General features: G+C 45.2%; 1 protein-coding gene across 2 annotated transcripts in view; it reads right to left on the bottom strand.

Annotated features, from left to right (window-relative positions):
* B4GALT4 (beta-1,4-galactosyltransferase 4) overlaps positions 1-135 on the bottom strand; it is a 53,323-nt gene extending 53,188 nt beyond the window's left edge. For both annotated transcript variants that reach the window (XM_075072057.1, XM_075072067.1), the window contains exon 1: positions 50-135. The gene's annotated coding sequence lies outside the window, so the exon portion shown is untranslated. The remainder of the gene's footprint in view (positions 1-49) is intronic.
* Positions 136-13,153: the final 13,018 nt, after the last annotated feature.

Below are 13,153 nucleotides of genomic sequence, written 5' to 3'. Positions count from 1 at the left end.
CCGCCTAGAGCCCCGGGGCTTGGGGGCTGCGGGCGGGGCCGTTCCTCACCTGCCTCCGCCGCGGTGTCGCTACCAGCCCTCATCCCCGGCCGCCGACCATAGAGACGAAGGCAGAGCGGCCGCCTCCCACCACAGAGACCCCGGCGGAGGGATAGAGCGACCCCTCCCCCCCAACCGCCACGGGTGAGGCCCCGCGGCCCGGCGCTCCCTTCCCCCACCCTTGCCTCTTCCGAGCGCGCCGGGCCCTGTGCTGGGCGAGCTCCCGCCGGTGGCCCCCGGAAGGTGTCAAGGCCCCTGTCCCGCCCCGGCTCCGAGGCACGTTCCCTCTGGCTGCTGGGGAACCTGCGACGCGGGCCTCCGCTCCCTGGGGCCACAACCCGGGGGAGTCACGGAGCCGGCCGGGAGGCCTCGTCTGCCTTGCCTGAGTCACGGTGCCCCCAAAGCATGAAAAGAAACGTGGCGCCAACGAGCCTGATCCCGTCCCTGAAGTTATCCCGTGGGCACCAATTATTAACTGTTTGGCCAACCAGGTCTTCATTTCGCCAGACTATCGTTTCAGTCAAAGAATAGTTAATAATAATATCCCTGGTGTGGTCATTATGAAATAAACTGCCAATTCGTCATGTATTCCAAGTTACCACCATTGCATCCCTGCTGCCAGTTCAAGCAAAGCATAGTTTATTACAATGACTCTTTATTTTCTGATCATAGCTAAATAACGCCCCAATCTTGCAACGATTTATACGTGTGTTTAACTTTACTCATGTGAGTAGTCCCATTGGGTGGCCCATGGTAGCACGGGGGCTTAAATTTCTGCATCGTCTCAGAGGAGTCCATTATGTTTTGCATTTAGGTAATTATTTTGTCTCTTACTGAATTAGTTATACTTGACAACTATTCTGATTCACTACTGTGATTCACATCTCAGTGTTGTTATCTGGGCTGGTTATCTACATTTTATTTGCTTTAGAAACATTTCATAACTCAGAGATGTAAACTAAAGCAATACAGGTGTGGTACAGTATCTGAATGCCTAACAACGCTTCTGTTTTTCTTGGATACAGTCCCAGATATTGTGCTGGAAACATAGAAACATGCATATGTGGAGAATATTGACCATATTAGCTATGCCTCCGGCAGAGTTCTGAGTGCTGCTGACCTCTACAGTGATTTTGCACTGTGTACTGTACATTTTGTTTACTAATTAAAAGTTATATCTTTTAGAACACTGCCTTCAAAATGAGAGCATTTAAGATGTTTAAAATTTTTAAGTGAAATGAAATCAGTGGTATTTGGCAGATGTTTTGAAAATGTAAGAAATCATAGAACTAAGACACTTGCTTCCCAAACATCAGTGTTTGCTAAAGAGAGATGGAGTGTCTGCTTCTTTAGTTTTAATCAGAATCAAGGAAAGATCTTTTGTTTCTGGAACCATAGGGTAGTAAAGGATAAACAAACAAGTTCTTTGTGTGTACATATGGATTCATTGACATTTAAAAACAAACAAACCTGTATTTCCAACTTCTGATACTGATAACACTTCTTAACATTTTAAGGTTGAAGAATTTTCAAAGTCAAATTTAGGTTTACCAGTGTTAATTATGACACCTACTTTTTACACTTTTCCCAGCATGGACAATCAAACTAGTTCTTTCTGGTTCACTTGCACAGTTCTGCCATGTTTGGGTTTCCAAAACTGCAGAGGAATAATTCACATTCCAAAAAGCTGGTTTCATTTATATTTTTAAACTTGTAAATGCACTTGCATATGCTTCCATTTTTGTAAACCCTTCCACTTACCCATTCTCCCTCCCACTCAATATCCCTTTAAACAAGTTTATTTTCTCTGAGCCAAATCCTGAACTCCTTATTTGGACAAAACTTTCATTGAATTCTGTAGGAACTGAGTAAACACACAAAGACCCACAAGGATTGGCTCAGGCAAGATGAAAACATAATACAGTGTGACCTACATAAGAATGGCCATACTGGATCAGACCAAAGGTCCATCCAGCCCAGTATCCTGTCTACTGACAGTGACCAATGCCAGGTCTCCCAGAGGGAGTGAACCTAACAGGTAATGATCAAGTGATCTCTTTCCTGCCATCCATCTCCACCCTCTGACAAACAGAGGCTAGGGACACCATTCCTTACCCATCCTGGCTAATAGCCATTTATGGACTTAACCACCATGAATTTATCCAGTTCTCTTTTAAACCCTGTTATAGTCCTAGCCTTCACAATCTCCTCAGGCAAGGAGTTCAACAAGTTGACTGTGCGCTGTGTGAAGAAGAACTTCCTTTTATTTGTTTTAAACCTGCTGCCCATTAATTTCATTTGGTGGCCCCTAGTTCTTATATTATGGGAACAATTAAATAACCTAGTCTCCTTCTGAGCATGGGACCTAGATCAGCTGATCCATACTAAATCCATACCAGACAGAATCCAATTGCATCTTTTCTCACCTTAAAAATCAGCCTGTCCAGGATTAGACTTTCTCCATCCATACTAAGCTACTCTGTGACAGTGTACGACAAGAATTAGAACATTGAATCTGAACAAGAACCTTGGATTCCAAACTTTGAGGAAATTTAGATCCTGGTCTCAACCTGCATTTTGCAATCTAGGCCCATCTCCATGGGTGAATTGTTACATGTGAATGCAAGCTAGCACTATGTCTTTTTCCAACCTTTCCAGCGAGTTAAGTTTTTCAGACAGTAAAATCATAATTAACAGTAGCTCGTGTTTGGACAAGATCAAGGAACACACGCTCCAACAATAAGAACCACTGATTTCAGCCATCACACCATTGTCTATAAACTTAGTAATAACCATTTCAAGGGAATGCAACCTTAAAAAAATCCTTCGATTCTGCTGAGGGACATATAGTACATAGCACATGGAGTTATGTCATTGCATTAGGTTGTGAACTCTGTTATTTTCCACAGCAGGAAGCAATTAGATTGGACAAAAAAAAATATCACCTTCAACTTCCTTTGCGCTTTGTAAAAGTCGTCCCTCGGGGCATAAATTCACAATGGCACATTTCTTATGCAAGGAAAAGAAACTGATGAAGCAACTTTGGTTGTTATATACCACTTTCTCAGCTTACAGAAACACTGGAATTTTTGACCAGCAGTTTCGACCTGTATGGCAACAATGTGAATATCCTGGCCTACGCAGGTGATCTGATCCTGATCGCAGACAGCCCTGAGAGTCTGCAACAAATGCTTGACATCACCAGCCAGGATGCCAACTGGATGGGACTCCACTTCAACGCTAGGAAGTGCGCATCCCTGCATATCGATGGCAGTAAAAGGGACATGGTCCAGGCGATGCCTTTTCAGATCCAGGGTGAACTCAGGATCTTCCTCGAGGATGGGCAAGCATACCAACATCCACAGGGTTTCCACATCCAGCAGACACCTGAGGATACCATCGCGGAGATCCTATGAGATGTGGCCAGGATCGAGTCCTCCCTACTGGCACCATGGCAGAAGATCGACACCTTGAACAACTTCCTGATCCCCCATATCTCATTCGTCTTGAGGGGCTCTGGTGTGGCGCAGGTACCTCTGAATGATGCAGACAACACCATCAGACAGCTAGTGAAGAAGTGGATGTTTCTTTCCCAGAGAGCCAGCAATGAACTGGTGTACATCTTGCACAGGCAGTGCAGCGCCAACGTCCCTCATATGAGTGATCTGTGTGACGTTGCAATGATCACTTATGCATTCCGCCTTCTGACATGCTCCGATGCCATGGGAAGGAACATCGCAGAAAGTGCTATATGGGATGCTATCAAGAAGTGAATTGCAAGGACCCCCTCCAATCAAGATGTTGCCACCTACCTGAGCAGCTTGCTGGAAGGCAAATTTGGAAGAGATGGGGGAGACTTTGCTTCACTCTGGACTCATGCCCACAACACTACGTGACGACTGGAGAAGTGTATCAGCTGCCGCTGGACATGGTGCAAGGAACACCAGGAGCTGGAAGTCCTGGTGCCACAGGTGAAGAATGCAGAGCACACAATCCTCACTCCGAAAGCTAGAACCATGCTGGAGAGAACCCCAATGCATGTCATCCACTGCTAATATGTGAAAAGCCTGAAACGGAAGCCAGACCAGGGCAAGGCATTCAAGGTGACGTGCAAGTAGGACGCCAGCAAACATTTCCTCCCTGAGGGAAGCTTCACCCGATTTGCTGACTGAAGGTTCATCCACAGTGCCCAACTCAACTGCGTTCCGCTGAACGGCGCCATCTGCCATGGGAATTGGGACAAGCGATGCAGGAAGTGCGGCTATGCCAAGACTCTACCCCACATTCTGTGTTGCTGCAAGCCGCATTCCAGAGCCTGGCAGCTCCGACATAACACCATCCAAGATTGCCTAGTCCGAGCGATCCTGCCACCCATGGGGAAGGTGGCCATGAACTCCGCCATCCCCGGAACCGACAGCCAACTGCGACCAAACATCGTCATCACCAACGAGAACCAGAAGAAGATCATCACAGTGGACATCACAGTGCCCTTCGAGAACAGGACCCAGCCTTCCGCGATGCCCAAGCTCGAAAGGTAGAGAAAAATACCCCTCTGGCCAACATCTTGAGAGCTAAGGGTTACCTGGTTCAGACACACGTGCTGATTGTCAGAGCTCTGGGCACATGGGACCCCAGTAATGACTGAGTGTTGAGAGAATGCTGAATCAGTCAGTGCTATGCTCAGGCTGATGCAGCAACTCATGGTGTCAGATGCCATCAGGTGGTCAAGGGACATCTACATAGAATACATTACCCGACATCAGTAAAACCAGGATGGATGAGCTGGAGTGCAGATGAGAAGCGCAGTGGGGGAAAGTAACTGAAATACTTTCCTCATGGACTGTATTTTCTAAATGGACAGCCTACCCTATATTCTCAATTACTGAGGGACAATCCTCACTCATTGCTATATTTGCTTTCCACAACCAACTCTCTGTATAGCTTTTCATGAGTGATGTACCCGAATATTTGGGTGCTAATACCTAAATTGTATTCTTAAATTTATTCACCTAAATTGGGTTATTGCTGATTATGTACTATATGTATCTTATGACTTTAAAAACAAACCTTGTATTTGTGGGTAATCTATACACTATACCCAGATGTACAGACACTCTTTTCTTAACCTGTGCACTATATAATTTTTTAACATTAGCTTTAATAACATTTTTAAATCAGAGTGTGTGACATATTAGTACAAAGGTTCTCAACCAGGGGTATGTGTAGCCGTGGGGGTACACAGAAGTCAGCCAGGGAGTATATCAACTCATCTAGATATTTGCCTAGTTTTACAACAGGCTACATAAAAAGCACTAGCAAAGTCAGTACAAACTAAAATTTCATAGAGACCATGATTTGTTTATACTGCTCTATATATTGTACATTGAAATGTAAGTACAATATTTATATTCAAAATAATTTTATAATTATATGTTAGGCGGCTCCCCCACTCCAGCGGAAAAGGGGTTAAAGTCAGCCCTGTGAGAAGGTTGTGGCTGAGAGCTGCTAAGCTGGGCTGATTTGGGGAAGTGGCTGCAGCTAGGCCACACCCCAATTAGGCCACAGCTGGCCTGTATAAAAAGGCTGTGAGCCAGAGGCCCAAGAAGTCTCTCTCCAGGCTGGGAGAGAGCAAGGCCTGGCTGCCTGCAGAAAGGGCACTGGAAGTGAAGCAGGGCTGGGGGAAGGCCAGAGGAGCAGGGGAACTCCAGGCTGGCAACTCCCCAGGCTGCAGGGCCTGGTCCAAGGCCCACAGAGGTACTGGGAGGCCAGTGCCGTAACAACGGCAAGGCGAGTGAGACACTTGCCTCAGGTGCACAAAGCTGAGGGGCGCAGAAAAACGTGTCAGTGTGTTTGTCTCTTGACTTTTTTGTTTGTCTCAGGAGGGTCAGCGTTACATTTCTGGCCCAGAAACCCAAACGCAGAGCTGCACCTAGTTCAGCATGTACCACCGAAACCCCAAGCTGTCCCCACTACCCTCAACATGACTGAATGCTTTTGAAGTGGAAACTGTTAGGAGGCGAATTGCTAGATATAGATTTTGTGCCGACCCTTCAGAAGTCCTAGACACACCAAAGGGACGAGCTATAGGGAAAACATCTCCTCGCCCAGCCCTGTAATGATAATTAGTCCTGCAAATAAGCACCAGGGTACAATGACTTCTGCACCCAGCTCTTCTCCTCTGGCTCATGACAACTGTGCTCCTGTCAATTAGACCGTGCACCGGTCTTTTTTCTTTTATAGGCAAGGGCAGGCAAATCAAAGCACCTCTCCACAACCGCAGATCATGCCCCAGATCCTTTTCTATCTCCTGTGCCATCAAGCCATTGGAAGGAGTTTATCTCAGGTACCTAACCTGCAGTTATCAGCATGCCAGACTCATTTAGAGAGCTCAGCTCTGTAAGGAGAGACAAGGGTCCATTGATTGTGTGAAGCGGTGTTTAGATTCTCCCCTTCCTTTGTCAACAATGAAAAGTAACCTGCCCTTGTACCCCTCTCTATCCCATTGAATCACCGGCCTCTCTTACTTTCAGCCTGCTCTGATTTTCCAGGCATGCACCTGTGTCTCGTCTGCTTGCTGAAATACATTTAAAAGGGACCAAGAACCAAGTAGCAGATCCGATGAGGGAGAGGGGAGGGGGACCAGCACAAACAGATTCTTGGAAAGAGAAGTGAACAGCGGAGGAAATAGAGGTTGCTGTGGCTTTTGCTTTTACAACCCCCTCAAGTGTCCCTACAGCTGTTTTGCAGAGCAATGCTAAATTCAGGCGGTCTAGATGCTTTTCCCAGGATGTCCTTCTCCACCCTCCTAATGAGCTGTCCTCCAAATGCAGAGAACCAGCTCCTGGCCAGGCTTAAATACGCGCAGCTCTTCCAATTGACATTTTGCCCAAGGATGATTGTTTATAGATGGTGATACCTTACTGACGATCCCTCATTTTAAATCCTCAACACCTGCCTAACTGCAAAGATCAACAATGGAGTGGGGACATTTCAGCTTTAGTTCTATATGCCCAGGCACACAGGTAAAATCCTGGAAGGAATTGAAGCAGTGAGGAGGACATAATGATGCCCTCAGTTTTTGCAGGAGACAGACAATCCTGAAATCAGACTGGAGCTTTGTCTTAAAAAAAAAAAAAAAAAAAAAAGCCCCCAGATCGCTAGTGGAATGAGTGCCAAAAATAGAAACAATCACTTGAGGAAGAGGAAACCTTTTCCCCAGGACAGAAACCAATACTTTTATCGGTGGAAATCAAGCAAGTAGCTAAATCCAAGTGAGAATATGTGGGCCACCATCTAGTTTTATATAGAAGGAAGTTAAACGATAGTTTTAATAGCTTAGATGAATAGATTTTCTATCCATTAATCAAATAAATGCATTGCTAGCATATCAGAAAGTAGTTCCTCATTCCACTTTTCTCTTGTGAAGAATACATAGTAATGGCCATAATTATTTCCCTTATGATTGATAATAGCAGCAATAATCAGTGATGAGTGATTAATAAAGCCAGCTGGGATTGAGTACTTTTTATCCCTCAGTCATTATTTCACGCAATACAAAAAGCAGGGAAGTGTGACAGAATATAGGTGAAGTGTTTGTTAGGATTCACTTCTCTTTTCTTTCAGATAAACTTTCTTTTTACGGGAATGAGTTTCAAAGACAGTTGCACTGTTTCCCCCATCCAATAAATTCTCTTTGCAAGGAGTGGATTTGCTGGGGATTTTTACTGGGAAATACGGGGCACGATCCTGCTTCCAATAAATGTCTATGGCCAGACTTGGAGGGGAAAGGAGGATCACATTATTCACTACACTAGTTACTGCTTCTGGGGTTAAAACTGAACCAAGACATGTCATAATTCCTGGCTTTGGTTTCAAGGGTCTTTTCTGACTACTTCACACTTTCATTCAACCCCTCTAAAGACCCTGGTAGCATAGCTCCCAAGTTCGCCGAGCCTTGGAATAGAAAAGCAATTCAAAATAGGGTTTCACTCCACAGCATTCCGGACCTGACACAGTCTAGCCCTGCGGAGAGCGCAAGCCAGCCAGCCAGGAATAGTAAGGGACAGCGGTCCAGCAGAGTTTAGTTCACAATGGCCAGGCACAGATGTCAGTTAGGAATCCATCCAGATGTAATGTAGGTCTTTACTCCATGGGGAGTCCCACTGATCAAGGAGAAGAACAGGAGTGAGCCCATCAGGTGATTGTTTAATCGGATAGAACGTTCTGTCGATCGCCTCTCCTGGCAATGACATCAGGGTAGATGTAGGATTGTCTGCACCGCGTTGTGCGGGACTTTTTGCACAGGTGCTTTTGAAGCGGCCTCTATGTGTCAGTGACAACGCTGGGCGTTCACCTGTCTTCACGTGAAAAAACCCCCAAAAAAACCCAAAAACACCCTGGACCAAAATAAATCCAGGACTGTGGGAAACGGCCACCCAGGACTATTAAACAGAGATTAAAACATTTAAGCAGACCCTCATCTCTGGCTATATACACACAGAAACGAATCTGTGCACATAAGTATCCCAATACACGTACGTGTTTTGTATAGCTCTAACACACACAAACACATATACACACATGCACAAAGTAACTACTATGAAATTGTATGGAGGGTGCAATTTTTTATTCTTGCCTCAGGTGCAAAAATAGCTAGTTATGGCTCTGTGGGAGGCAGAGGAAGGCAGCAGGTCTGAACCCCCTTGCCTATGATGAGTGGCTTTTACACTGCAGTCTGCCCCAGGGAGTGAGAGCTTGGTGATGACTGGCAGTAGCCCAGACTGAGGCAAGGTGGGGATAGAGGGTTGAGGGTTCCCCTGGATGGGGAGACACTAAGACTATGGGGGTATTGCCAGGGGGCAGCATCCCAAAGACAAGAGGCACCAGGGTCCGGGAGGGACACGGGGCCAGTGATAAGCGGGACATTGGCCTGCAGAGGTATCAAGGCTGGGAAAGAGCTAATTCCCTGAGATGACCAGCAGGAGGCGACGCAGGGGTGAGTCCCGTACAGTTACATATGGTATAAATGAGAAAATAAGCCATTTTTCAGTAATGGCGTGCAGTGACACATCTGTAATTTTGTCTGAGTTTGTAAGCATAATTTTTAAGTGAAGTGAAATTTGGGGGTATACAAGACAAACCAGATTCCTAAAAGGGTACAGTAGTCTGGAGAGGTTGAGAGCCACTGCATTAGTAAACTTATATTAGGGTTGCCTCTTTGCTAAGAGGTAGTAGGATTAGGGGCCTTGCAAGTTAGTTTCACATTGGAGGAGAAATCAGTGATGCAGTCAGGTATTTTCTGATTGTGTTTTTGCTTATGTACAAAATGTATGTGAGTGCAGTTTCCTTGAACAGTGTTGGTCACAAATTCCCCACAAGAAACTTTTTCTTGCACAAAGTTCAGCTACGTTTCTCTTGAGCCTCTGTCTTGGACTCTCCTGGAATCTCACAGTTTAAACACAGACGCTGCTCCCTGTTCTTCAATCCCTGTGTTTTTCACCTGGTAAACCCCTTACTGCTCACGTAGGACCATAGGGTCTGGAAAGTTAAGCCTGGTGTCTGAGTACCCAGACAAAGCGTGCTTTACATGCAAAATCCCCTTAACCATTGTCTGGGTGCGGTGAGTTTCATCCTGAGTGTTTATACGTCAGTGACTCATAACATGCTCATGTACACTCATGCATGCACATATTCATAACACATGACATTATCATTGGGCTGCATCCTCAGTTTTTCACTCTGCTCTTATTCAAGCAAACTGCAATTAAATCAATGGGCCAAATGTTAGAGTAAGACCTGTAGCCTGAAGTCTACAAGAGAAGGGAGGTAATTGAGTGAATTCTCTGATGGCATCCCCTGAAGAGCAAGGGGGGATTGACTGAATGAAGCAGTACCTCATTTAAATATCAACTTTGGTCTCTGCTAAAAGAACAGGAGTACTTGTGGCACCTTAGAGACTAACAAATTTATTTCAGCATGAGCTTTCATGAGCTATAGCTCACTTCTTCGGATGCATAGAATGGAACAACACAGACAGAAGATAGTTATACATACAGAGAGCATGAAAAGGTGGAAGTATGCATACCACAGGAAGGAAAGATATTAATAAATTGGAGAAGGTTTAGAGAAGAGCCCCCAGAATGGCCAAAGGACTGAAAAAACATGCCTTGTGGTGGATGTGGCCCATTCCCAAGAGTTGACAGAAGGTGCGAGTATCAATTGAAGGAAAAATTATTTTTTGTAGCGACCCAGCCACTCCCAGTCTTTATTCAGGCCTAATTTGATGGTGTCAAGTTTGCAAATTAATTCCAGTTCTGCAGCTTCAGTTGAAGTCTGGTTTTGAAGTTTTTTTGTTGAAGAATTGCCCCTTTTAAGACTGTTATTGCATGTCCAGGAAGATTGAAGTGCTCTCCTACTGGTTTTTGAATGTTACAATTCTTGATGTCTGATTTGTGTCCGTTTATTCTTTTGCGTAGAGACTGTCCAGTTTGGCCAATGTACATGATAAAGGGCATTGCTGGCATATGATGGCATATATCACATTGGTAGATGTGCAGATGAACGAGCCCCTGATGGTGTGGCTGGTGTGATTAGGTCCTATGATGGTGTCACTTGAATAGATATGCGGACAGAGCTGGCATCAGGCTTTGTTGCAAGGATAGGTTTCTGGGTTACTGTTTATGTTGTATGGTGTGCGACTGCTGGTGAGTATTTGCTTCAGGTTGGGAGGCAGTCTATAAGCAAGGACTGGTCTGTCTCCCAAGATCTGAGAGAGTGAGGGATCATCTTTAAGGATAGGGTATAGATCTTTGATGATGTGCTGGAGAGGTTTCAGCTGGGGGCTGTAGGTGATGGCTAGTGGCGTTCTGTTATTTTCTGTGTTGGGCCTGTCCTGTAGTAGGTGACTTCTGGGTACTCTTCTGGCTCTGTCAATCTGTTTTTTCACTTCAGCAGGTGGGTATTGTAGTTTTAAGAATGCTTGATAGAGATCTTGTAGGTGTTTATCTCTGTCTGAGGGATTGGAGCAAATACGATTGTATCGTAGAGCTTGGCTGTAGACAGTGGATCATGTGATGTGTCCTGGATGGAAGCTGGAGGCATGTAGGTTAAGTATAGTGGTCAGTGGGTTTCCAGTATAGGGTGGTGTGTATGTGACCATCGCTTATTAGCACTGTAGTGTCTAGGAAATGGACCGCTTGTGTGGATTGGTCTAGGCTGAGATTGATGGTGGGATGGAAATTGTTAAAATCACGGTGGAATTCCTTGAAGACTTCTTTTCCATGAGTCCAGATGATGAAGATGTCATTTTTTTTCCCCTGCTGATAGCAGCTCATCTCAATTGATTAGACTCTTCCTTTTGGTATGCATACTTCCACCTCTTCATGTTCTCTGTATGTATAATTATCTCCTGTCTGTGTGTTCCATTCTATGCATCCGAAGAAGTGAGCTGTAGCTCACGAAAGCTCATGCTGAAATAAATTTGTTAGTCTCTAAGGTGCCACAAGTACTCCTGTTCTTTTTGCGGATACAGACTAACACAGCTGCTACTCTGAAATATGTTCTCTGCTGTCATCTACTGGACAGCAAGGGGAATTGACTTAGAGGAGCGGCATCCTATTTGCATATTAACTGCATATATTCATTAACTGCAGGTACTTTGGAGACACTGGGGTATAACTTGACTAAGTTTTGTACTTTGGACCTATATTTTTTAAGATTACACTGTTGGGAACCCACTGCGCAAAGCCTGGACAATGACTGGGTATGGGGTCATCCTGATGACAACTCATGTTTGCAAAGGTGGGTTAAGAGGCCCTGAACAACCCCAAAGAACAAGGAATGAGAGAGTGAAAATTTATGCTTTGTTGTGCAGAATACTTCTCTGGATGGCAGGGATTCTGATGGGTTCTTAAGATTATTGATTGCCCTTGTATTTAAGTGAGCTGAACTAAGAGCTGTAATTGCTTCATGTGGGCAAAGCCAGTGCTTAATTTGTGCCATAGTGGAGCCCCAGCACCTATGGGGTTGGCAGTTTGTAGCCCCAGCACCCCTGGGCTTGCCACGTCAATTATGAAAGTGAAAAAAAAATTGCTTGAGCCCTGGCAATTACAAGTTAAGCATTGGGAAGAGCTCACCAGAGATTTCAGTCATCTGGCCAGTGGAAGTTCTGGTTATCTAAGCAGCAGGAAGAGCGAAGCAGCAGTTGGATGGATTCCCTACAAACTATAGCTTCCAAGTGGATAGCAGTAGAATAAGTATTGCATGAACTACAGTTGCGATAGAAGAATTCATAGCAACACTCTACGTCGGCCTAGTGACTCTGAGGCCACCATGTCCTAGCTGATCAACATAGCAAGATAGTTGGTAGAGCCCCCAGAGCTCCCTTCGAAACAGAGACCCTGATATTTCTGGACAAACTGTGAGTGAGGAAGTTGGAGACCCACAGAGTGGCAGGCAGATCAAACTGCCATTCAGGGTCCAATTGTCTGAGACTGTGACTTATGCACCCTGAAGTAAATGATGGTGGAAAAGACATTAAATTATAAATATTTGTCCCAGTTCAACCTGGCCTTTCCCTTTTCTCCCCCCACCCCACCCTGCCTCCAATGAAGTTTGTTTAAACCTCTGTGCTTGTAAGTGTGTACTGATTGACCTAGCAAAGGTGCTCAGAGTGGTTATAGGTGCTCAGATTCCTGGATGGAGACCTGAGCCAAAAACTTAAGAAACTAGAGAATCCCTTAAATTAAGGACCTGGCCCTTGTAGCTGCCGACAGATCATGCATCCTAAGGGATATGAAGCAAACAATCATAAGTGGTGGGATAGCAGTTCAGGAGTCAGAGGATGAAGGGATATTTGATGAAACGAAGGAGAGATTGATTGAACTGATGGATTTTAACGAGATTTGAAGCAAGAGGTAGTTGGTAGAAAGGAACAAGGGAACTACTTCAGGCTTTTAAGGGGCAGAATGGAACAAAGGCACAAAGCAAAATGAAAGCACTGGAAAGCAGGTAGGGGAGTGAAATGTGAATTAGGAGGAAATGAGAGCAGAGATGGACTTAGGCCCCATCTACACTGGCAAGTTTATGCACAGTAAAGCAGCTTTGAGTGCTGTAA

The sequence above is a fragment of the Chelonoidis abingdonii genome, chromosome 1 (genome assembly GCF_003597395.2).
Source record: "Chelonoidis abingdonii isolate Lonesome George chromosome 1, CheloAbing_2.0, whole genome shotgun sequence".
NCBI classification, from domain to species: Eukaryota; Metazoa; Chordata; order Testudines; family Testudinidae; genus Chelonoidis; species Chelonoidis abingdonii.
The sequence above is the reverse complement of the archived record's forward strand: the minus strand, read 5'-3'. Positions and strand labels throughout refer to the sequence as shown.